This window comes from Phocoena phocoena, chromosome 2 (assembly GCF_963924675.1).
Source record: "Phocoena phocoena chromosome 2, mPhoPho1.1, whole genome shotgun sequence".
In the NCBI taxonomy this organism is placed as follows: domain Eukaryota; kingdom Metazoa; phylum Chordata; class Mammalia; order Artiodactyla; family Phocoenidae; genus Phocoena; species Phocoena phocoena.
The window spans coordinates 115,179,081-115,206,653 of record NC_089220.1 but is presented as its reverse complement, the minus strand read 5'-3'; the positions used below and the strand labels follow the sequence as shown (position 1 = coordinate 115,206,653).

General features: G+C 35.6%; 1 protein-coding gene across 4 annotated transcripts in view; it reads right to left on the bottom strand.

The window, feature by feature from the left end:
* Positions 1–27,573, bottom strand: part of NEO1 (neogenin 1) — a 239,684-nt gene that overhangs the window by 78,285 nt on the left and 133,826 nt on the right. The window lies entirely within an intron of this gene.

The window sequence follows — 27,573 nt, the reverse complement described above, 5'->3', positions numbered from 1 at the left end:
TCTGATGATCACATCACTTCCCCAAACTACCTACAGAATAAAGTCCAAACGCCTCAGCACAGTGTTCAAGGTCCTCTACAGATTGGTCCCATCCAGCTTTCGTCTCATTTCCAGGACATGCTGTGCTCTAGGTTTGCCTGGTTACTGAACAAGAATGGACTTTCCAGGTCTGTACCTATGTTCACACCACTACTAGGTTTAGAGCGATGAACAACATGTAAATCGGACTCGAGTCAAAGACAACTGGGAAATTTGTTTGAGAAACGGTATTATACATTGAAAATCTGAACATCAAAAATGCTGTTAGCTTTGACTTGCTGCTCAAACGCTTGGCAGTAGCTTCACACTGGCACTTTCACTGATACCTAATGATCTCAATCAGCTCTTAAGTGGAACTAACTGAAGTGATCTATGTGAGATCCTGAAGGATTATGTGTCTCCTGATCTAGCTTTTTGTTACTTGAATTAATCATCAGAGCTACTCTTCATTTTTCATTTGAAAATAAAAGGATTTGTCACTTTTCATTTGAAAGTGAGAAATCACTTTCAAAATCCAGCTACACTGTGGTTGATGGCTCCAGTTTAATGATACATTAGATTTGTGACAAAGTGTCACTTCTAGTAGATTATAATTATGAGCTTAACCAATAGATCTATGTGCTTTAAACAGTTTCTAGGTAGAGATCATTAAATTCTGTGCTGGGCACGTTGCTCTCGGTTAAGTGGATCCAGTTATCCTAATTTGACACCCACTCATACCAGCCAAGGGAGCTGTGAGCAGGCACATTTAAGTTTTCTTTTGAAACTGTTTTGAAATTCTCAAGACTTGTTTTAAAAATTTGTTTCTTTTTCATAATATTTCTTTGAAGACAGATTAGTTTTAGAACTTCTTTCAAAATCTTCTGAACTCCTTCAGAAGTTAAGAAAGTATCTTGGGGAAAATGTCTCTTTTGCTGCCCCCACATTTCCTTGTGTAAAGGAATTACTTTGTATTCCCCAAGAACATTCACAGCAGCATTATTCAGAATTCAGTGTTCAGAACTGAGTCAGATTTACATGGTGCTTATTGCTCTAAACATAACAGCGATGTGATCACAAGTATGGTTCCACAGAGCATTTCTTTGCGGAAACAATCGTATTTGGAAGATTGTGGAGATTGGCCATGCTTATCAGCATGTTGAAGACTCACAGCAATTTTGTAGGAGAAAAACTGGTTCAGTTTGTTAACCTGGATTTCTCATTCTTATTCGATCATGAAATCCCTTTTCCCCCAAACAGTAATCCAGTTTGGGCAATCCTGAACTAAATGATACGTGAGCTAGTACCTAGCAGAGAGATCCTTTACAAGAGCCCCTGCCTGAAAACCTCCAGTCATTGTTCAACTGCTTTGGTAGATAATCTATTTCATATGTTTTTACTTAAAAATCAAAATGCGATAATAAGCTTGTTATAAAAGTTATTTAATACATTACATAAATATACAAAGTATAAGAATCAAAGTTTCACTTTTCATCATCTCCAAAATACCACTGTTAAAAGTCTGGTGCATGTTCTTCCAAATATTTTCCTTTTCATGATACACTTATACATACACATAAGTATGAGAATGAAATTATACCAAACATGTTGCTTTCCAAACTGCTGTATGATATAATGTGTCTTTAAGAGCTTCCCATTAGTATATATAAACAGACCTGAATATTCTCAACTGCTGCATATTATTCTAAAATACAAATACATCACAATTTTATTCATCATTTCTTTATGTTGCTTACATTTATGCTGTTTAATTAATTAACTGAGGCTACTATGGGCAATGTTTCTGTAAATTTTCTTATATATGTATCTTTGTGTACAGGTATACACATTTCTGTAAGACAAATTCCTAAAAGTGAAAATGTCAAGCCAAAGGTTTGTAAATGTGAAAGCTGAGAGATGAAGGTTATTTTGGCTTCAGTTTTAGGACAAAGGGTCAAATACATTTCTGGGTCCACCACTTTATTAAAATACCTCAGACAACAAATAGGACAAGAAAGAGGAACACAAACTCCATTTTGGACGAAACTGAGTGATATCTGTAATCCCAACCCAAAATATATGAAAAAAGAAGGGAGAGAGAAGAGAAGTAAATTAATTAATAGAGCAAAGTCAATGTAAGTGCCTCCAGAGGGACACACTGAGGAGACTCAAACCAACCGACCTTGAGGAACTGGCAGCACTTCAGGAGACAGGGATGATGTGGAGGTAGAGGACTTAAGAGCTTTTAAACCTTCAACTCACCCCTGAAGATGGGAGGTTTACACTCAGGAGAAACTAAATCGGAGAGGCTGTGGGCTCAGAGGAGACCATCAGAGGGATGAAGATCACATACTAAAAACATGGAACTGTCTGTCTCCCTCCTCAACAGGTTCCAGTAGGTTGGCAACCAGGTAGGCTTACTATCACTAGGTAGAAGACTGAAGCATCCCTCTCTGGATAAACTGAGCAGAAGCAGAGAAGACTCAGAAATACTGCTATCCGGTGAGGTCCCAGCAACAGTTACAAAAAAATTGGCTACCCAATTATTCTATAATAAAGCTCAGCAGTTCAAAAGCTTTACCCCCCAAATAGAAAACAGGATATTTACACAATCTCAAGGTGTAACACCTAAAGTATTTATTAATTACAAAGAGAAAACTAACAACTTCCCAATGGAGAAATCCAGCAGAAACCACCATAACCACATGATCAAGTTGACATTACCAAATAATAAGACATATTGATATCATGTACCCCTGATTTGGATGTATTGAAAAGGGCACAGCAATTCTGTAGTATTTGTCCCCAAAAAAGTCCATACCTTAATGTAATCATGAGAAAACACCAAACAAATGCAAACTGAGAACATTACACAAAATACCTGACCAATACTTTTTGAAACTGTCAAGGGTAGGACAGACAAGGAAAGACTGAAGACCATTTGCAGATTGAAGGAGACTAAGGAGATGTGACAACTAAATGCAATATGCAATCCAAAAGTGGATTTGGAACAGAAAAAGGGCATTAGTGGAAAAACTGGTGAAATCAGAACAAACTTTGTAGTTTGGTTAATAGTTAACCGATGTCTTTCTTAGTTTTGTTTACAGTATCAAAGTTATACAAGATGTTACAGTATCACAGTTATATAAGAAGTTAACGTTAGATGAAGTTGGTGAAGACTATATTATAAGAACTCTGCACAATCTTTGTAACATTTTTGTAATTCTAAAGTTACTTCAAAATAAAGTTTTTAAAAAGGCCCATTTATATAAACAGAGCTTTCAACACTTTTTAAAATACCATACTTTCAAATATGAATGAATTTCCAAAGACTACTTTGGCAAGTATTTGGGGGTAGTTCTCTTATTTGATCAAATTTTCCCAGTTTTTTCTTCTGTTTCCTTTATAATATGGCTCCAGAACCTTTTTATAAACTCTCAAAATGAAGTTGCCAAAACATACACAAAGATACTATATATTTTTGTTATTGTAATAAAAATTAAGAAAGCTTCCTGGCATCCATATCACACTGATGAAATCTACAGAGCCAGCAGTAACCTAAAAGCCATATGATTTCTCACATGTGGTACTAAAAAGAGTTTATTTCACTATCCTATACTGCAATTATGTAATTATTTAAAATTATTTATATACTGCTTGTACAGAGCTATATGAAAAGAATGTTCTGTGTAGAGCTGTGTTAATAGCGATTATATTAACATTAACTTACGTGAACCTTTAGGCGCAGTTCAACAAGATAGTTGAAAAGAGAAATTTATATTTGTTAGCATCATTGCTTTTCCTTAATTCTGGCAAACTTTGCTCCTCCAAGGGATATTTCAGATATCATATTTTTCCATACTAGAATTCCCATTTAGTTCTTTTTTACATTTCCATTTCTTTTTTTGTGTGTGTGTGTGGTTTGCGGGCCTCTCACCGCCATGGCCTCTCCCGTTGCGGAGCACAGGCTCTGGATGCGCAGGCTCAGCAGCCATGGCTCACGGGCCCAGCCACTCCCCAGCATGTGGGATCTTCCCGGTCCGGGGCACAAACCCATGTCCCCTGCATCAGCAGGTGGACCCTCAACCACTGCGACACCAGGAAAGCCCTACATTTCCATTTCTTTACTGAACTACCATTTGTTCCCTCACTATGTTCATATTTTCCTTTATATCTTTGAACACATTTATAATAGCTGCTTTAAAATTCCTTGTCTGCTAATTTCATCATGTCTTCCATTTCTGGGTTTGTTTTCTACTGATTGACTTTTCTCCAGATTGTGGTTCACATTTCCTTTTCCTTTTTTTTTTTGGCCAGTCCACTAATTTTGACTATATGCTAGACATTGTGTATGCTACCTGTTAGCTGTTTGAATTTTGTCATTTTCTTAAGTAGAGTGTTGAACTTTGTTCTGGCAGGCAGTTAACCCAACTTGTTCCTTTCAAGGTGTGTTTTAAGCTGTTAGGATGGTTCTACAGTAGCCTTGAACCTAGAGCTGTATTAGTCCTATTCTTAAAATGCAGCCTTTCTATAGTATCTGCTGAATACCTGGTGTGTTTTGAGATCTCTCTCTACTCTAGTTGAACAGAATGTGAATATTTCTCACCTCTGTGTATGCTCCAGTAATTTTTCAGCTTTCCAGTAGCTGTTCTTTCCTTAGTAGGTGTTCTTTGTCTGGACTGTGGAGAGTTTTGATCTGTTTACATGCAGCTTAGTATTTAGTAAAAGACTCAAGGGGAACCCTATACAGTTTTCTTGAGCTTCTTCGCACATCTTTCTTCTCTCCAGCAGCCTGCCACACAAATTCCACTACCTTTCTAGCCCTAAACTCTGTTCTCTGTCTCCTTAGCTCACTGAGATTGCTAAGCTGCCTGCTCCCTTCTCCCAACCCTGTACTCCAGTCTGGAAAGTGCTTCCAGGAAGAAAGCTGGGGGTCATCTCTTAAGGATTATGGTCCTGCATATTTTCAAATGTCTAGAAACATTTATTTCATTTATTTTGTCCAATTTTCTAGTCGTTTACATGAGGAGGGCCAGTCCAATATTGGTTACTCTGGAATGCATACTCAGAAAAGTATAACTTCCAAGTACTTTTAAAATATTACAACAATACCATTATATCAATACCCTTTCAAAGAACTGTAATTCAAAAAACCCATTGTATTAAAAGCATTTCTAAGCTCTGATCATTATAGGAAACATTTATGTATTTTTACATTAATTGCTGTATTCATTTGTTTCCTTTGCAGGAACTAATATCTACTACACATTCAATAAATATTTGCTCAGTGACTGAATAAAAACTAAGGAAACACTTAAGTACAAAAATATGTAATTGTGGGGATATGAAGGACTTTAAAATATACATTTACATCATAAAGAAAACTTTTGAAGCTGAATTTATAAAGAGGACTTATTTATGTGAAAATAAAAACTTTTAACTACACAAAGCTAGGCAGTTTCCCCTAACATTCTAATCTAAGTAATTCTCTTATTAGCCAAAAAAAGCCAAAATGTTTGTGTGTATATAAGTAAACATATGCTATTCAACTTTCAAATTAATCTCAAATTATTTTTCTCTAATTGTTAAAAGTTTCACCCAACTTCTTTGCTTTATCAAATAAAAGTTACATGTATTCAACACTCAATTTCACAAGATAGGTCTTCAAGCTTTCTTATTAGTAAGTAGTTTTGAATTCATGTAACGTTCCACAATTCCAACTCCATTACACCATAAGCACAGTAGTTGGCCCAGGATAGGGTTAATGAAATACTCAATGGTTGTGCTAATGAAGCACAACCTGCACTCTGGATTCCTGAACAAAAGCAAAATTGTTCTATGGCTACAGGAAATACTTCTCATCCCAGTCAGGTTCCTGGGAGTGGATGAAGGAGTGACTAGGATGAAAAGTATCACCACTTCAAGAGCAAAACCAACAAACAGCTGTCCTAATGATGCATGAGGTACTGGATTCTTGTAAAAATGCAGTTCATAATTTCTCAATTTTTCAATAATTCTTTTTCTTCCACCTCTTGTCTTACCTTATACATTAAGTCTGGCCTCCAAAAAAAATTAAAAAAAAAAAATGACAGTGAAAGCACCCTGGCATTTCAGATAGTAACTATAAGGTAATGTCACCATAGTACCATTGGGCCAAAGAGATAAGCTATTTTTATAACTGCCATTGGAAAGTCAATCGAAGTTGCCATATGTCCTTGTCCTGTTCTGAAATTATCATAAAAATATATGTATGAATGTTCAAGTATCTCAGTGTTCATCCTTAAAATTTCTCTACTGGGTCCTACTCCACAATTCTAACAGAGAAGTTCATTTTCCCCCACTGTAGATACCTCAAACAAAGCAATCAAAAAGTCTTGAAAGCATAGAAAAACAACGAGAGTCCAATAAAAAAACAATCTGTTCCTTCAGATTAAAAACATTCAAATGAAGCATTTACACTCAATTGGGGAAATGACAATTATACGAGACTATTAATCACAACACTTTATTAAAAATAAAAACACTGACACAATGTGAAAAGAGCTGCAAATTATTTGCTCCTGAGAGTAATCTGTCACATAAAGGAGCCACTGAAAAAAATGTGGCAGTTATAATGAGTTCAAGGCTGTATACTGGTTGCTCCCAATGGTATCTCTCAACAGATTAGGCATATTTCATGAAAGCTCATTAGTGAGAAGCATAAGAAAAAGATTTCTCCCCCCTTCTCAAACTAATACAATTCATTGTTATTTTCCAATTTAAAATATAATAATATTGAATTAAAGAAAGCTAAAGCAAAGGAGTAATGCTACATAATGGTGGTGATTTAGGCTCAGCATCCTCTTGTACTGTCACAATCTGATTTATAAACATCTGCTTTTAAGAGACTCATATAAAGAAATAGCTGTAGCTCTGCTACCTATCGCCCTATCCCATTCTGCTGGATGCCCCCACGTGGGAGTTAGTGTGAAGAATCTTAAGATTTTTATAGATTCTAAAGGTTCAAAGTACAGCGTTAGAAAATAGAGGCAGATTTTAGTTGAAAGTAAGGAATAATTTTTTAAACATAAAATTCTATTCAACAGTAGAATGGAATGGATGTCTTGTGAGAAAGAATTCCCTATCACTGGAAAATAGTTAAGGGTGACTGTAAAAGCAATCACTGTATAGGTAAAATTTGTAACTCTAAAATTCTATGAATTTCTGAAACAGTAAAAAATGGTCTTCCCAATAAATCTCAAGGATTCTATGCTTAACATATCACCTGTTTGAAATGGCACAATCTGATTGTTATGTACTATTAAAAAGATACTTTATAATCAAATTGCTTTGTGACATTGTGACATGAATTTAAGAATTGACAAATACATACTATTCTCCTTCTGGGTTTATTGTGACAGAAACAATGATTTATTTGATGCTGCTTTTGATCTATGAATCATGTTCCATATTATGATTCATATTATTTAACTTCTAGAAGCAGAAATCAAAAGGTTTATTTCACATTCAAACAACTCCCAAATATCTTGAATCTCCTTGATATATTTATGCAAATTCAGATACCTTTATCCATACCGGTATAATAAGGAGCCTCTAATTAATTCTAAAACTATTTGTCATTTCCCGAATATTCATAAATATTAATCCCAATGGCAGGATTAAAGCAGATATGCTCATGATCCCTACTCATATTAAATAAAATCCACACAAATACTTACAAGTCAACAACCCTGATGTAGAAACTGATTTTAAAGGATCCATTTATAAAATAAAGACACAAATTGAACTGAATAAATACACATTATTTATTAATAATATTTACCAAAATGGTACATATCAGGCAATGCTGGGAATCATAAAGATAAATGACACAAATGATAGAAGACACAAATCCTTTTCCCAGTGGTCTTACAGTTTAGTAGAGAAGAAATTGTATGCATCAAATGACTATATTATATATAAAGTAGGAAGTAGACAGTGCTAGGAAGGAGATCAAACAAATGTAAAATGAGATAAAAAGTAAGATCTATTTTTGCTGGAATATTGCCAAGAGCACTGCAGCTGAGGTGGCATTTAAAACTGGATCTTAAAAAATATACAGGATTTGGTCCTGGTAGAGGGAATTTTATCTTATGAATAAAGCAACTTAAGTGATAAACTATAAGGTAAGTAAGGAACTGAACTTAGTTGAGCTTGGTGGGGTAGAAGCTATACGTCCACAGAATTACCAGTGTTTAAATGGACCTGTCAGTCAGAAAGGCTAGGTTCATATCCTGGTTCTCACACATACATTAAATGTGTTATCCTGGGCAGGTTATTCTGTGGTTTTTAAACTTCATTTTTCTTAAGTATACATACAAATAATAACAACGTCCACTTTACTGTGTTGATATAAGGATTAAAAGAGATAATATATTAAAAGCATTTAGCATGTTCCCTGGCACAGAGTAAGTGTTCAATTAATATTAACTTACTATTATCAATAGTAATAATTGATCTATTTTGTTAATTGAAAGATATTGGAACAAGTTGAGCTGAACACACATATCTACCAAATATCTTCCAACCAAAATCCCTTGAAATTACAGAAAAAAACACTTGAATAAGAAAATATGCCATCCTTAAAATTAAAATGTTGAGGAATTCTTAAAAGATAGAAAGTGGTTTGGTGAAAACAAAAGAATAGAGAAAATCTACAGCCAAACCTCGCAGAGGAGAAAATAATTTTCAAACGAGCATGAAAGAGCAAGACCAGACATGTTCCACAGATTAAAGACATGAGAAAACACGTGGGTAATTAAGTAAAAAACTATCTTGGAAATACCTTGGCCAGATATGTTTTCTCTTCTGCTCACACCAAGCCACATATTGCCCTGGTTTTACCCTTGATCGAAAATGTTAAAACCCCTTCCCCAAGGAAGAAACTTTTTGATAGACTCTACATAGGTCAACAACAGGCAGATAAGGATAAAGATAAATACGTATAGAAAGCTAAAGCATCTGGAAATAACACAATGAAAGAAGTTTACAAAACTCAAGAAGTAATAATCAAGGGAACAGAATAAATCGGCAAACAGGAGAAAACTTTAAAAGATGTTAAAGATTTGGATACCATAAAACAAGAATAAGTCATTATTTTAAGAACTTTTAGATATCTTAGAAAATAAAAATAAATGCAGGAGAGATGTCTGGTTTTGATTCTGGCATATAAAGAGCTTGAAAGTCATCATTCCTGTCCTTACAACACGAAAAAGCTGGAGAAACTTACAATGAATTACTTTTCTTGGCTTTTCCGAGATTACAAGGCAAACTGCTGCCCCCAAATCTGGTGAGACAGGTGCATCCAATGACATACAGCAACCAAGATCTGCTTACAAGAATCAGAAGCCGCTGGAGCCATAAACTGGTAGGAACACTTAAACGGTAATTCTGATGAATTGCTGGAGGTTGAGAGGAGACTAGTGTCAGAAAAAGAAACTCCTAAGGGCCACAATCTTAGTATTTTTATGGGCCTTCCCTATAGGAACTCTACCAGGTTCTCACCAGGAAGATGCAAAAAAGATCCCCTCCTGTCTCAGGCAGGGGCTGTGAAGGAGTAACCAACCATTGTGAAACATGCTGAGAGCCTTTTCCGTAACAAAAGCCTACTTTCTAGAGGAAAAGATTTTGCTGGAGGACAATTCTGAAAACTTTATTCCAGTTGGAGGAAAGGAAGTCCTACCCGCTCCAACTTCTTCTAGCTTTCCTGTTTCACCTAAGGGGAGGGAGGGAAATACAACAACCGAAAGTCAACATGGGACAGAGCTTCCATGTAGACTGGGAACACTATAGGCAGGGAAGGAAGCAAGGAGGAAAAAGCTATACCACTAGAGAAATACCTGTGAAGGTCACAGCCATGAGACACAGGCCCACTTAAAATCTGAGACTTAATCAAAAGGTTATAAAATAATGGTCCTCCTTCTCCACAGCGTAACATCACACAAATGAGGCTCAGGTAAAACAGTGGATTATAGGTGAAAGAACTGCAAGAAACGCTCTCTCTGAGGAACAGAAAATAGGAAAGTTTCAAAGTCAAGAGTAGAAGCCAAAAAAAAACCAAGTATGCCTTGGAATTTGAAGCGTGTTACCTGTAGCTACAACAAACATTAAACACAACTCAGCTCCTAACCAGATTAACATAAATTCTCACACTAAAGGCCTATTCACCTTAGTTCCCATTACCTGATACAAAATGCCCAACTTTCAGCAAGAAATTACAAGACATGCCAAAAGACAAGGAAAACACCCAGTCTGAAGAAACAAAACAACCCTCAGAACAACGAACACAGATGTTGGAACTGCTGGGTAGGGAATTTGAAATAACAATGACTAATACACTAAGGGCTCTAATGCATGAAGCAGATAACATAAAAGAACAGATACATAGGCAGACAGACAGAACTCTAGGCAGATAGACAGAACTCTAAGAATCAAAAGGAAACGCTACAAATAAAATACAGTAACAGAAAAGAATGCCTTCAACAGGCTCATCAGTAGACTTGATATGGTTGAGGAAAGAACCAGTCAACTTGAAGATAGGTCGAAGAAAACGTCCCAAACTGAAATGAAAAGAGGAAAAAACAAAACAAACAAACAAAAAATCCAGAAACTGTAAGATAGTATCAAAAAGTGTAACATATGGCAAATTGAAATGCAGAAGAAAGAGAGAATAGAGCAGAAGAAATATTTAAATAATGCCCAAGAACTTTCCAAAAACTAATGACAAAGACCAAACCACAGATCCAGGAGGCTCAGAGAAACCGAATAAGATAAATATTTTAAAAATTCATACCTAAAACATATATTCAAACTGCTGAAAACCATGGAGAAAGAGAAATTCTTGAAAGAAGTCAGAAGGAGAAAAAAAAAGTCACCTTACCAGCAGAGAAACAATAAAAATTACAACGAACTTCTTGTCAGAAACCACATAAGAGAGTAAAATGAAATATTTAGTGTTGAAAGAAAAAAAATAACCACCATCCTTGAATTCTATATCCAGCAAAACTATCCTTCAAAAGTAAAGGAGAAAGAAACACTTTGTCAGCAAACAACAACAGAGAATTCACTGCCATCTGACCTGCCCTGAAAGAGATGTTAAAAGGAAGTCTTCAGGAGGAAGAAAAATGAAATAGGCCAGAAACTTGGGTCTACATAAAGAAAGGAAAAGTGTGAGAGAAGGAATAAATGGAAGTAAGATAAAAATCTTTTATTTTTCTTGATTGATTTAAAAGCTAACTATTTGCTTACAGCAATAATATGGATAAGTGAAATGAATGACTACACTACACAAGGGATGGGAAGGAGGAATTGGGAATACTGTTATAAAATACTTGTAGTACAAGTGAAGTGTTAATAGTGTTATTTGAAGATGGACTGAAATTAGTTTAAAATGTTTATTGTAAAATCTAGGGCAACCACTAAAAAAATATTAAATGAAGTAAAACTGACACACAAATAAAGGAGATGAAATAGAATCATATAAAATACTCAAAACCATAAAAGGCAGAAAAAAGAGAGGGGAAAGAAACAAAAATGCAATGAACAGTAAGAAAACAGAAACACAGTAGATATTAATCTGACCACAGTAATAATCATATTAAATGTAAACAGTCTAAATACATCTGTAAAGTGACAGGCTGTCAGAACGGATTAAAAAAAAAAAACAAGACACACAACTACATGTTGTCTACAAGAAACTCACTTTAAACAAACAAATTCAGATAGATTAAAAGTAAAGAGACGGGGGCTTCCCTGGTGGCACAGTGGTTGAGAGTCCGCCTGCCGACGCAGGGGACACGGATTCGTGCCCCAGTCCGGGATGATCCCACATGCCGCGGAGCGGCTGGGCCTGTGAGCCATGGCCGCTGAGCCTGCACGTCCGGAGCCTGTGCTCCACAATGGGAGAGGCCACAACAGTGAGAGTCCCGAGTAACGCAAAAAAAAAAAAAAAACGTAAAGAGACAATTACACCCATCAGAATGGCTACTATAAAATAACAACAACAACAAAACAGAAAGTAACAGAGTATTGGTAAGGATGTAGAGAAAATGGAACCCTTGTGCACTGCTGATGAGAATGTAAAATAGTAGAATGGTATAGCTACTGTGGAAAACAGTACAGAGGTTCCTCAAAAAAATTAAAAATAGAATTCATATGATCCAGCAATTCCACTTCTGGGTATATACCCAAAAGAACTGAAAGCAGGGTCTCAAAGAGATATTTGTACACCCATGTTCACAGCAGCATTATCCACAATAATGAAAATGCGGAAGCAGCCCAAGTGTCCGTTGGTGGATGAATAGATAAGCAAAAATGTGGTAAACATGTACCATGGAATACTGCTCAGTCTTTAAAAGGTAAGAAATTCTGACATATGCTACAACATGGATGAAGCTTGAGGACATTATGCTAAGTGAAATAAGGCAGTCACAAAAAGACAAATATTATGTAAAAATTTCTGTCTGCCAAGGTGAAAAGAGTTCTGGAGATGGACGGTGGTGATGGTTGCATGACAGTATGAATGCCAACGAACTGTGCACTTAAAATGGTTAAGACAATAAACTTTATATGTATTTTACCACAATAAAAAATTGGGAAAAAACACTTGCAGAAGATAAGACAGAGACAAGGAAGAAGAGGACAAGAATAGCTAGAACAAAAAACCAAATTCTAGTTTAGGATAATATTCAAGGGATGAAGCAGCCATGAACAGGAAGCAGATTACAAATTCTCTTCTTAAGCACTGTCAAAGGGGGCTGAGTTACAAACATCTTTTTGTTACAGATTAGAACAATGACTTCAAAATTTTGAGTAGGAGGATCCCTTTTTACATAAACTTTTTTTTTTTTTTTTTTTTTTCGGTACACGGGCCTCTCACTGTTGTGGCCTCTCCTGTTGCGGAGCACAGGCTCCGGACGCACAGGCTCAGCGGCCATGGCTCACGGGCCTAGCCGCTCCGTGGCATGTGGGATCTTCCCAGACCAGGGCACGAACCCGTGTCCCCTGCATCGGCAGGCGGACTCTCAACCACTGCGTCACCAGGGAAGCCCCATAAACATATCTTTGAAGAACTTCATGTGTTAGTGGTTATTGTTTAAATATCTTTTCTTTATAAAAAAAACCACATAATTAAAGGTTACAATGAATTCAGTGGAAAAAAAAGTAAAGAGATGGAAAATGATATACAATGCTAACACTAATCAAAAGAAAGCTGGAACAGCTAGCTGTATTAATTTTAGACAAAGCAGACTTCAAAAAAAGGAAGATTGCCAGGGATAAAAAGGGATATTACACAACAATAAGGTTATCAATTCTCCAAGATGACATAACAATCCTAAATGCATATGCATCCAACAAAACAGTGCCAAAATATATGAGGCAAAAATTGATAGAACTGCAAGGAGAAATAGGTAAATTCACTATTAAAGTTGGAGAGTTTATGAGCAAAAATTGATAGAACTGCAAGGAGAAATAGATAAATTCACTATTAAAGTTGGAGAGTTTAAACACCCTTCTGTCAGTAAATTATAGATCAAGCAGGAAGAAAATAAGTAAGGATATACATGATCTGAAGAGCATCATCAATCAACTTGATCTAACTGACGTTTATAAAACATTCCAACCAACAATAGCAGAATGCACATTGTTCTTAAACTTAGATGAAAATTTACCAAGAGAGACAGCATCTGGGCCATAAAACGCATTTTAACAAATTTAAGAGAACAGAAATCACACAAAGTATGTTCTCTGACCACAATGGGGTTCAACTAGAAATAAGTAACAGAAATAAATGGAACCCCCCCAAATATTTGGAAATTAAAATACACATCTAAATAATCCATGGGTCAAAGAGTCACAGGGAAAATGAAAAACTACTTTGAATTGAATGAAAAATACAACTTATACAAATTTCTGGGATGCAACAAAAGTACTGAGGGAAATTTATAGCATTAATGCACATATTAGAAAAAGAAAAAACACCTACAATCTATAACCTAAGTTTCCACCTCAGGAAACTAGAGAAAGAAGAGTAAATGAAACCTAAAACAAGCAGGATAAAGGAAATAATACAAATTAGAGCAGCAAGTAATGAAAATGAAAACAGGAAAACAACAGAAAAAGTAAGACTAAGAGCTGTATATTTGAAAAAAATCAGTAAATCAAGGAACCTCTAGCCAGGTGCCAAGAAAACAAAGTTGCAAATCACTGATAACGGATATGAAAGAGGGGCCATCACTACTGATCTCATAGGCATTAAAAGTATAATAAGGGAATACAGATCTTCCTCGACTTACAATGGGGTTATGTCCTGATAAACCCATTCTAAGCTGAAACTACTGCAGGTCAAAAATACATTTAATATGCCTAACCTACCGGTCATCAGAGCTAAGCCTAGCCTACCTTAAATGTGCTCAGGACTTTTACCTCAGCCTAAGTTGGACAAATTCTTCTAACACAAAGACTAATTTATAATGAAGTGTAGAATATCTCATGTCATTTACTAGATACTGTAATAGAAGTGAAAACCTGAATGGCTATATGGGTAACAGAATGATTGTAAACGTAATGGTTGTCTACCCTTGTGACTGCATGGCTGACTGGGAGCTGTGGCTTGCTGCTGCTGCCCAGCATCATAAGAGAGTATTGTGTGGCACATTGCTAGCCTGGGAAGAGATCAAAGTTCAAACTTCGACGTACAGTTTCTACTGCAAATGTATTACTTTTGCACCACTGTAAAGTCGAAAAATCTTAAGTTGGGGACTGTCTGTACTTCAACTCCATGCCCATAGAATTAAGGAAACAGATCAATTACTTGAAATATATAAATTATGAAGACTCACACAATTAGAAGTAGATAACCTCAATAGCCCTATATCTATTAAAGAAACTGAGTCAATAATTAAAAGCCTTCCGTAAAGAAAGAACCAGCCCCAGATGGTTTCACTGGTGAATTCTACCAAACACTCAAAGGATAAACAATATGAATTCTCCATAATCTCTTTGAGAAAACAGAAACAGAATACTTCCTAAGTCATTCTATAGAGAAAGCGTTATCCTAATATCAACACCACATAGATATTGCCAGAAACCTAAAGGCCAATTTATCTCATGAACACAGATGCAAAAATCCTTGAGAAAATATTAGCAAGCAAACAAACAAATAAATAAATAAATGGGGAGAGAACAGACAAATCTCCTGTGCAGAAAAACTGCAAATAGTTTATGTACTCTGCTATAAGAAGGTGGAGCATAGCTCCCTACTCCTTAAGTGTGGGCTGTGTACCGTGACTTCCTTCCAAAATGTATAGTATGGAAAAGGGAAAAAGGAGTCACTTCACAGTGGACATACCTGACAAACACTACCTCAGCCAGGTGATCTGGGTCAACAAACACAGTGATCAGTCATGTTGATAGTACATACCTTGATATGATGTGATGAGAATGGAAATTTACCTCTTTGGTCCTCCTCCCCAAAACCCATATTCCCAGTATAATCATGAGAAAAATATCAGGCAAATCTTAACTGAAGGACATTCTACAAAATACTTGACCAGTGCTCCTTGAAACTTATCAAAAACAAGGAAAGTCTGAGAAACTACCACAGCCAAGAAGAGTCTAATGAGATGTGATGACTAAATGTAATGTGGTATTCTGGGTAGGATCCTGAAACAGAAAAAGGACATTAGATAAAAACTAAGGAGCTCTGAATAAAGTATGATCTTTAGTTAATATGAGAAAGTATCAGTGCTGTTTAATTGTGACAACTATATCTTACTAATGTAAGACATTAACAATAGGGGAAATGGCATGGGATGTAGGGGAACTCCTTACACTATTTTCATAACTTTGCTATAAATCTAAAACTAAAATCTAAAATAAAAAGCTTATTAAAAATATAGGCAGATAAGCAAACTGGACTCAAAGATAAAATTAGTAGACTAGAAAGTAATTCTAGGGATTTTGCCAGAAAAAAACACTTAACAAGTGGCATGTAAAGGGAAAATTTAAGAGTAGTTAACAGAATAAGTAGCAAGAGCAACAAATGTCAAATACATACCATCATAAAAATTTTCCGGACCTAAACAGATGTCTGTTTTAAAGGGACCACTCAACACTGGACATATGAATTGGGAGTGAAGGAAGAAAGAAATCAGCATCATGAAACTGCAGAATTCAAAGGGTAAAAATTCCAAAAGCTTACAGAGAATAAAGCTTTAGACTATTAATTAAAGATGAACAAGAAAGATTCCCAACAGTATGCCAAAATACAGTGAAACCTTAAGAGAGCAAATAATACATTTTCAAATATGCAGTCTTGAAAATTTACTTCTCACACATCCTTTCTGAAAAATGTACTGTAACATATACTTTAGAAAAATAAATTAAAAACAATTCCAAGAAAGTATAAATTGTAATCCAAAGAATATAACTGGGGGGAAGGTACAATATATGAGCAAGAAGGCAGTGAAAGCAGTGTGATAAAGTTTTTCAATTATCTGGTGAAGGGAAAGATACCATGATTAACCTAAGTGCTGCTAGGGAAAAATATGGGTAAATATCAATATGTATGTCAAATTTCAAGGATAACTATTTGAAAAATAGAAACAAATTCAGGTGGGTTGGCAGGACTCACATAGATGATAAGTGTAAACCTGTCTATAGTCAATAACCATAAAATGAGAACAAAAGTTTGAAAATGAAAGACTAGAAAATATACATCAGGCAATGCTATTAAAAAGAAAGCAGGTATAGTAGTGTCAGTATCAGACAAAACACAGTTGAAGGCAACAAGAATTAGGGCCTTCAATGAGTGTTTCCTGTTGATAAAATAAGTATCATATTGTTTTGTTTCTAAGATGCACTTTTTCCACATTTTAACATGTCTGAAATCAGGATGCATCTTATAATCCATGGTGTCTTAGATTTGATGAAACACAGTAATCCACCAGGAAGATCAGTTATGATTCCTAATGCATTGACAATATAGTTTCTGAATATATAAAGCAATAATAGTTAGAAACACAAGAGCTGAATAAATCTACCATCATACCTTTCTTAGAAATATATTTTCTTAGAAATTGGCAGATTCAGTAGACAAAAATTAGGTGAAGCTCTAAAGGATTTTACAACCATACTTAACAATGATCTAATATTTATGAACCATAATATCCAGCAAACATAACACCCATAGAACTGTCACCAAAAAACTGACCGTGCATTTTATCACAAAAAGAATCTTAAATTCCAATGAATTGAGAAATGCAGTCATCTGCTAACAGTAAGGGAACAGTAGATTTAAAATAACTGCTATACAGGGAAGGAGTAGGGAGGAGACTAGAAAAACTTAAAATGATTTCCCAGCAGTCTGAGGCCCAAATAAAGCTGGTACTTATGAATTCAGTACTGGTCTTCCTGGTTGTGAGAGAATAACATACGCCAAAATAAAATAATTCAAAACTATCCAAATACCTGAAATGTCCATTAGCACCGTTGCTGAATAGCTAAGAGACTGGTTAGGGGCACAATGCAGTGTGAACACATACTCACAAAAACAGTTGGTTAAGGCTACTTATTTTGAGTATTCAGTTTCAAAGAAAGGGAATAGAGTTGCATGTGAATGTTCCCACAGACTTTAAAGCTCCCCCTCTGAGGAACTAAGTCCCAAAGGTAGAGCAGAACTAATCTGATACCAGAGGAAGGCACTCTATTGGACAGTTTTCGTAGGCATATGTTCTGAAAAGCAGCCCTGGCAGTGAACTGCTGCTTTAAACAAATGACTTATATAAACAATTGAAGGAAGTTATAAAACAAAATGAACACAAAACATTCCTCCCATTCTTGTGTGCAGGAGAGATGTTTCAATTTTAAGGAAGTCATCTGACATTTTCCTGACATCAAAAGCACTCATTAAAAAAGGTGTGCCAGTTGCTGATGACGCACCTATCACAGCAGTGAGCCCAGAAAAAAAGACAGCCTTCTCTCCTTTCATCCTAAATCAAAACGCTATCTTCTTAACAAGATTCCAAAAGCCAAGAGGAAAGGAAAGACAAAATGTGTAAAGGTATTTCTGCTCATTACCCATTTAGACTAACAAAAAGGGAAAACTGACTTTGTTCCAGTGTGCTTAATGATTAACATTAACTCTAATCATAACCAATTTTCCAAGACATTTGAGTATTAGCATTTTTAAAAATTCAGATTCAGAAGTCCAAAGTCTAACAGTTTTTATTTCCTCTGATTGTGTAAAAAGTAATAGAAAAACTATACAAGTAATTACTTGTAATATACAAGTAATACCTAATCCAAATCTTTAACAAAACTACTTGACAAGAAACTACATCTACTCAGATTTGTAAAGGGGTGTAAACTGAAGAGGAGCTCTAAAAATTAGGAGACAATTGTCATCAGACTAGAATCCAGCTAAAAAGTCAGGAAACGGTCAGGAAGAAACTGTGTAAGAGGAAACTCAGAGAGTAATTCTGCTGGTGAACAAAGGCTGTTTCTTAAAATATGCATATAGCTAAAATATTAGGACATTATAGTAGTTATGAGGCAGTAGTAGCATTTAAAATGCTAATACTATAGACAAAATTTCTCAAAATGCATATCAAATTATACTATACATTTTATGTCTGGTGATCTCTTAAGCATGCATCAATCAGGAGATATTCTCAACATCAACAACACTAAAATCTAAAATGAAAAACACCGATCCAGTACTGAAACTATATGAAATCAAGGCTATAAGCAGCCAGATTGTCAGTGATGTCTTTTAGACCCAAATGATATTCTGCCAACTATGACATTACTGTGTAATTCAGCATCTTTTAAACATAGCTACCAATTAAAAGATATTCAGACATACTATCTTCCTTCTGGTGTTTTAGCACTGCATAATGGATTCTTTCTTTATAACAAAATAATAGCAACAATTCAAATTCAAGCCTGCTCTTTGATAATCTCTAAATCCATTTTGTGTCCAGAAAGGTCATCTGCAAAACTTCTATTTAACTGCTGAACACCAAAAATTATAATTAAGGCACTAAGTTATTACCTGGACCTCACAAGTCCTGGTCTTAAATTCATGACTTTTGATATAGATGAAATGTTAAACATTAAACAAACTAATCATACTTTTATTTCTATTTCTACCTCCCCAGAACTATCTAAAAACAGAGCAGCAATTACAGCACAACTCAACAGTAATGGGGGCAAACTTTCCTAACCTAAGTAGGCTAAGATCATAACCTTGTTTTATACAGAGAATCTCTCTACTTGTATTTAGTGTAAAACTTCAATTTTTTCCTCTCCCTTATCTTAAATATCCAAAAAAAAATCACAAATCTTGTCCTATCTTCTTTGTAGAAACATCCAGTTGACATTTAATAAATATTTACCATGTATGAGCCATTGAGGGATAAAAAGAATTTCTCTTTTCACTGTCACCGCCTAGTTGAGGGTCTCAAACATCACATCTGATTTGGTAGAAAATTCTCCTAATCAGTATCACAGATACCATTATTTTTCTCTCTAAACGCATTCAACACATTTCGAATACACTAATCCTCCTAAACTGCTACTGTTTCTTCATGTACCTGAAAATTGCTAGGGTCTTCCAGCTACTCAAAAAATTCCAACCTTTTGACTTGGTATTAAATCATCTGGTTTAGACACATCTTCCAGGATGTACAATCTTGTATTTATACTTTTCTGAGAACGCTGAACTGTACTGCTTTCTATTGTTCAAATGCAGTTTGAGTCTTCTTACTTATACACCTGAAATGTCATTCTTTTTTCCCCTTTGTGTAACATGACCAATCTAAAATCCCATTCATCCTTCTATACTCAGTTTAAATGCCATATTCTTCAAGAAGCCTTCCTTGTTTTTCAAATCTAGCAGAAAGCATTTCTTCCCATTCAGAATTACAGTACCACTCTGGCATTTAGCACAGCTTGTCCTGCAGTTCTTAAGATTCATAATCCAAAACCTCTACCCTATTAACTAGTTAGAACCTTTTAGATTCAATAAATTAGCAATAATTGGAGTGACTTTAGAACATACTGTCCACACCCAGATAACTCTGCAAGTGAAAAAAGGCACTTTTGGTAATTATGTTGGGACAACAGACATAAACTAGGACTGTCTCTGGCACACTAGATGCATGGTCATCCTTGCAAAATGATATACCTGACCAACCTCATCAATAAGTGTAACCACAGTAGACTGTAGATTTAAAAGACTAAACTTGAAATTAAAAGAACGTAAATGATCTCTGTCTTAAAAACATTAAACTAGGGACTTCCCTGGTGGCTCAGTGGTTAAGAATCCGCCTGCCAATGCAGGGGACACGGGTTCGATCCCTGGTCCGGGAAGATCCCACATGCCATGGAGCAACTAAGCCCGTGTGCCACAACTACTGAGCCTGCGCTCTAGAGCCCACGAGCCGCAACTACTGAGCCCACGTGCCACAACCATTGAAGCCCGCGTGCCTAGAGCCTGCGCTTGGCAACAAGAGGAGCCACCGCAATGAGAAGCCCGCACATCACAACAAAGTGCAGCCCTCACTTGTCGCCAACTAGAGAAAGCCCGCGCGACGCAATGAAGACCCAATGCAGCCAAAAATAAATAAACATAAATAAACTTATTTAAAAAAATTAAACTTGCTTAAGTGATAGAAGTGAATTTTGAAACTGAAAACCTAATTATCAGTCCTAACTTTGATGCCAACTAGCTATGTGATATAAGGCAAGTCACTTAACTCAGTCTCCAGCTCAGCTAGACTAGATACTCAGGTCTCTAAGGTCCATCCCAGCTAGACGCTCCATGATTTTACATTACTTCTCCTGATGGCCTATATAGTAGGGTTAGTAACTATAAATCTTGATTTATTTACACAGTATGTGTACTCAATAAAATACTTGTTGGTTTAACAAAACAAATTTGCTTTCAATATTTTAACGAATTATAGCTAACTGTCGTAGTATTTATATGACATGATTCATCTTCCAGGGAAAAAATGCTGTAATAGAAGATATTATATTTGGAGATAAGAAGATAAGCTATTTGGAGATAGTTACCAAATACTCTTAACAACCTATTTTTTTCTCCCACAGCATTTTCTTTCAAGAAATAAAAACTCAGAAAGTTTTAAACTACCCTGAACAAAGTGAAAATCACTATGTATAGACCTGATTGCAATACTCCAAGTTTAATTTCTAATAGTTTTTATTTGGCTTTTCAAAATTTTACAGTAGTACATTGTTCTATCCTCCTCATCTTCAGATTTTTCCAATTCTACTCCTCAGATACAAGCACAATTAACAGATTGTTGTGTAGATCTTTAAAACTTTCTTACACATATAAGCATACATAAATCTTTATCCTTCTCTCCTACCTTTTCCACCCAAGAAATCTTTTCTGCTACTTGCTTAATAATAAAACTTAAGTATTTTTCTGTATCTACCTTATACAGATCTACATTATTAACAGGTAACTAGTATTCCATCGTATTCATGTATTTAATCAGCCCCCTTATTGGGTGCATTGATTGGATTGCTTTCAGATTTATGCTAGTCTAACACAAATATCTTTAAATATTTGGTAACTATACCTGCAAGATAAATTACTATAAAGAGAGTTATGTGATAAGAGGGTATGTGAATTCTAAATTACTAAACTGCATTTCAAAAAAATTTATATTGTCATCAAGAATGCAAAACACCAGTCTCCTCATACGCAAGTCTGATGAGAATAGAGAAGTTTAAAAAAAAACAACAAACAAAACGGTAAACCTCTAAGTACCGACATGTGCATAAAATACTGTTTGGTAAAATCACAAAAAAATGATTTCACACCTTCAAATAAAAAGTTTATACATGAATGTGTGTATGTGTATATATAAGCATAAAACACACACACAGAGACTTCTCTAATGCTCAGGTCCCAACCAGCATATCCCATCAGAAAGGCCTCTCTGTCTATCCTATTTAAAGTAACTCCCCAATATACCCTCAATAATTCTTTATCAGAGCATTCTTTGTATTTCCTTTAAGTAGACACAAAAGCTGAATTATTCTGTTTATTTACTTGCTTAATGTCTGTCTCTGTTAATACAACAGAAGCACTATGAAGGCAGAGAATCATGTCTGCTTGTTAGCTATTTAATCCCTACCACTTAGGGCAACGGATATAGAATTTTATATCACATACAGAACGTTGTTCAACAAATATTTACTAAACAAATAAATACATATACAATGTTAACAAGGGCTATCTCTAGAAAGTGAGATTGGGGAAGGGTTAAAAGAAAGGTACAGTTACTTTTATTTCAGTCAATTATGCATTCTTATTTTTGACAATGAACATGTATTATGTTCGTCTATTTCAGTGCCAAGTTTAGTTTTATTTCAAATACCTTGCAATCTGGTCACATAGATCTTTTTTCTTGTTTTACAAATTTAAATGATATAATTGAATATTAAATGGATTTCTGTTGTCTACTTTAAAAATATCCTCAAACCTTGCTTCATGAAGTTAACCTTTTATATGCACTTTGATTTGGATTAATGCCAACTACTGAATTCCCATTCAGTAGTTTTGCCTTTGTATATTCTTTCAAATTACTATTACCTTAGGACTTCCCTGGTGGTGCAGTGGTTAAGAATCTGCCTGCCAATGCAGGAGACATGGGTGTGATCCCTGGTCTGGGAAGATCCCACATGCCATGGAGCAACTAAGCCCAAGTGCCACAACTACTGAGCCTGTGCTCTAGAGCCTGCAAGCCGCAACTACTGAACCCACCCGCCGCAACTACTGAAGCCCACGCACCTAGAGCCCGTGTTCTGCAACAAGAGAAGCCACCACAATGAGAAGCCCGCATACCGCAATGAAGAGTAGCCCCCACTAGCTGCAACTAGAGAAAGCCCGTGCACAGCAACAAAGACCCAACGCAGCCAAAAATAAATAAAAAAAATTTTAAAAGTACTATTACCTTAAAGTTAGAGTACTTACAATTTACAAAATACTTCACATATATTATTCTATTTGCCCCTCAGGTGTGTGCTATGCAGAGATTATTGTTTATACTTATAGATAAGAAAACCGATGCTCATAGAAATTACCTCATCTTGTCCCAAGGACATCTTGTCCCCTGTCCCTCAGGGTTGGGACATAAAGCCAATACTTCAGATTTTGAGCACCAGGTTTGTTTTGTTACTCACTGTGGCAGGTAACATAAAATTATTAGCTGGCAATGCCTTAATCTTTTTGCAAACAATGTATCTATTTATTTCAATACCTAGACAGGAAGAGTGTTCTGAAAAGCACCTTATATTTAATGCACCTATTTCTAAAACAACTGCATTTAACAGATTATTTGAGTGATGTGGGGCCTCAGAGATCATTTAATTCCTTAATTTTAAATAAAATTTAAAAATCACAGAATTTCAGTGCCTGATCCAATCACTCAGCAAGTTAATGGCAGATAAGAACCAGAACCCAGGCATTGACATTAGATGCATTTTCAATATTAGAAAGTTCCTAGACATGGAATTCATGCTAAGAAGTCAAATTTCATCACAGTTGTCTTGAGTTAAAAGTTTTATTAAAGTTATAATTACTGCTACAAAAAAGCAAAATAACTGATTAGAATTTATCCTTTGATTAAAATCAACACCAACTATCACACATTCTAAGTGCTTCAGATTTAAAATATTCCACTAATGACTAACAATTTCCTGCTATCTAGCCAACTTTTAATCATGCCAGGTCATTAGTCACTTATTCCAGAACTTCTACTATTCAATATTTACCTCAGATACTATACGGAATTTTTTACAAATGTTTCTGTCAAAAAAAAAGTAAAGCTCAGGAACCTTATCTACCACAGCCATAATATCCTAGAAGTCATTTAATTAGTTGGTAAAATATGAATTTCCTTTACTAAAAACAAGTTCATATTAATCCCTTTTCACCAACCCATTTTCCCTTACTGGAACTAAAAAACTGCCAATTATCAGACTTGACATGAATGAATATACAAAGAAAAATCGTATTTGTGTTTTTATATCTCAAGACACATGATACTTTTGGAATCTATTTTTAAATTCCAACTGACACAAAGAAAGGATAATAAAAAGTTAACAAACAAAAACACATTTTACCTTAATTCTTATTACTCATACTTGCAGTACTTTATATGCCAATACTTAAAAAAATTATTCAACAGATGATTATAAGACATAAAGTATATTAGCATAAAATGACATAATTTGAACTAGCAGCAAATAAAAATAATACTGTTGAGTTAAAATATTTTAAAAGCCACAGTCTTCTAAAATCAAGAGCTGCTGCTCCTAAAATGCATAAGAGTAAAGTTAAATACTAAAAAATGCATTTTAAATGTTTAAATTAAGGAAGTATGTTTGACATCCAACTCAGAGAAACAGAGAATAGAATGGTGGTTGCCACGGGGTTGATGGATGGGGGAAAAGGGGAGATGCTGGTCAAAGGGTACAAACTTCTAGTTTAAGAGTTATAAGTTCTGGGGATGTAACGTACAGCATGGTGGCTATAGTTAACAATTCTGTAGTGTATACTTGGAAGTTGTTATGAGAATAGAACTTTAATGTTCTCACCGTAACAACAAAATGGTAATTATGTGAGGTAAAGGATGTGTTAACTAACTTTATTGTGGTAAACATTTTGCAATGTATACATTCATCATCACATTGTACACCCATTGTTCATCTTAAACTTATACAATGTTTTATATGTCAATTAGACCTCAATAAAGCTGGGGGGGGAGGAAGTATGTTTGAGACATACTCATTCTCAAATTCTATTTCCCAATTTGCTTAGAAATACTGTTTCCTAGTGTTGTTGCACAGCTGTTTTATATATTTTAACTATAATTATGAAATTTCATTTAATGTTCATAGGTGATAATTAACTTAAAAGCCATGCTGTCCAATTATATCACAGGCCAATTAAGGCTGCTTGAAAGTACCTTCTTGCAGCCAAGCACTAGCCAAAAGGCTGATGATCAGGATTTATAACTGCACACTTCCAAGAAGAAGCAGAAAATTCCCTCTACAAAAATAAGACTGTGTCAAAGATGCTCAAATACTTTCAGATTATTATTAAACAAGGCCGTGATCAATCTGATCCTGTTCTGACTTTACAGGCCTCCTTCCTACAGGAACAGATACTCTATTCTGTTTCCCTACTGAGCCAGGTCCGCTTATTAACATCTGGAAATCCTATCATTTGAGGTCTATTACAAAGGAAACACTTTCCATGAAAAAACTTCCCTGTTGACACAGAATTCCTCTCTTCTGAATTGCATGCTGCCTTATTTATACTATAAAAATAACACTTATTATGGACTAGTATTAATGTCATACACATCTCTTACATCCCTTACATCATAAACCTCAGAAAGGCAGAGATCAGATCTTATAAACCGTTACAGTCTCCCTTTTAGTTTTCCCACATAAATATTTATCTTACAAATTAAAATAGCGAAATTAATAATATGACATTTACTCTCCTTCCTAGAATCTGTGCATCCTTAATGCATCACTGACAAGGTCACTAAAAATTTTCACCAGCTCACAAAACATTGTCTGTTTTTGAAAGGTTGTTTCAAAAAGAATAAAACACACACTATGACTATAATTATTATGCCATCCAAGCATTTTCAGAGGAAAGTCCGGTTAGGATTAGTTTAGCATCCTCCTAGCAAAGCCACCATTTATACTGTTAGCGTTAAATCTATAATGGTAATCACAAGCACAAATATACTGAAGTCCCTTTATTTAGTTCCATGGAAATAACCCTAGGAGAGCCATGACATTTACTAAGGAAAAATACTGCCACTAATAAAATGAAATAAGCCTGCCTACCTCACTTATTCTGTTAATGCCTTATTTGGGAATCATACTCAGGCATTTTGCCAAAATGGAAAAGTGATATGCTTCTACTATATCGTTTTCAATGTAAAGGGAAAGGTGAGATGACAGACAAACATAGGAAGAAAAAGAGCAATTCTACTATTTTATGCCCTTTTATAACAGTACTCTGAAATACATTCTCAAGAAATAGCATATAAAAATCCTACATGCTGTTTTAGTGAAAAGCCAGAGTAGCTTTGCCCATTAGTTTCCCTGATCACAATGCAACCGGAACGTAAATTTGACTCAGACACCCAATGAGATGTCTAAAGCGGCCTCTTTTTCATGCATTCTTGAGAAACACACAAAATGAAAAATGCTTTCCCTGCTAAAACAAATAGTACACCCAACAGTTATCAATTTCATAAAAAACTGTCATCCAACAATTCAACTTCTAGTAATTTAGTATGAGAAAATAATCATATAAAGAAGTTCTGCATAGCCTCATTCATCATAGTAAAAAAACAGGAAACAGTTTAAATGCCAACCAATGGGGAATCATTTATATAAAACAAAGTGTATATTTACTATTCAACAATGAAAAATGTTGACACAGATGTATACTCACTGACATGGAAAGATGTTCACAGCATGCTGTTGTAAGAAAATAGGTTATAAAACCATATACACATCTGTGTGTGCTCATACGCAGTACTCCTAGATGGCAGTGTTTGAAGCATGTGCTTGTAATCAATTTATTGTCTTTCAGCTCCAAATGCATACTTTACTGCCTGCTCTGCAAAAAGGAAGCTGGGCCCTTTACATATTTTTCCTTTGCTGACATGTGTTAAAACTTTATCAGCACAGGGTGCTGGTGAGTAGCTTCCCTCAATACCCCAACCCCACTGGTGGTTTTGTAGCAGAATACCTTCACTGAGACACCTCCTTGTGAACAGCTTTTGCCCAGCACAATAGACAGGAGGTTTTGAACAAGCTTCTATGGGATGGCAGCACAGCAACTTCTCCATCATCCATTAAACCATGGCCACACCCTCTCTAACATGATTTGGATCAGCCCTGAGAGGGGCCTTTTCCTGAACATTCTCAGACCTACGGGATGGGGCTGCTCCTTATGTCTGCCATTCTTTTATATTCATTAGAATTCTCTTTACTCCTTACTAGCCAACCCCTTGCCACTCCAATCCCCGGTTACAGTTAATACTTTTTAATAAAGAATATTTAATTCTTTAGTTTTTGCTCAAATTACCGTGTGGTTTCCCCAGAATTGACCCTGACTGATGTGAGTTTTTTTTCCCTTCTTTTCAATGTTGTCTGAATTTATAATAAGCATTTTTTTTTTTTTTTTTTGCAGTTCGCGGGCCTCTCACTGTTGTGGCCTCTCCCGTTGCGGAGCACAGGCTCCGGATGCGCAGGCTCAGAGGCCATGGCTCACGGGCCTAGCCACTCTGCGGCATGTGGGATCTTCCCAGACCGGGGCACGAACCCGTGTCCCCTGCATCGGCAGGTGGACTCTGAACCACTGCGCCACCAGAGAAGCCCTCTAAGCATTTTTTGTGTGTGAAAATCAGAAAAGGCAAGTTTATTTTGGAAAAATTAAAGAAA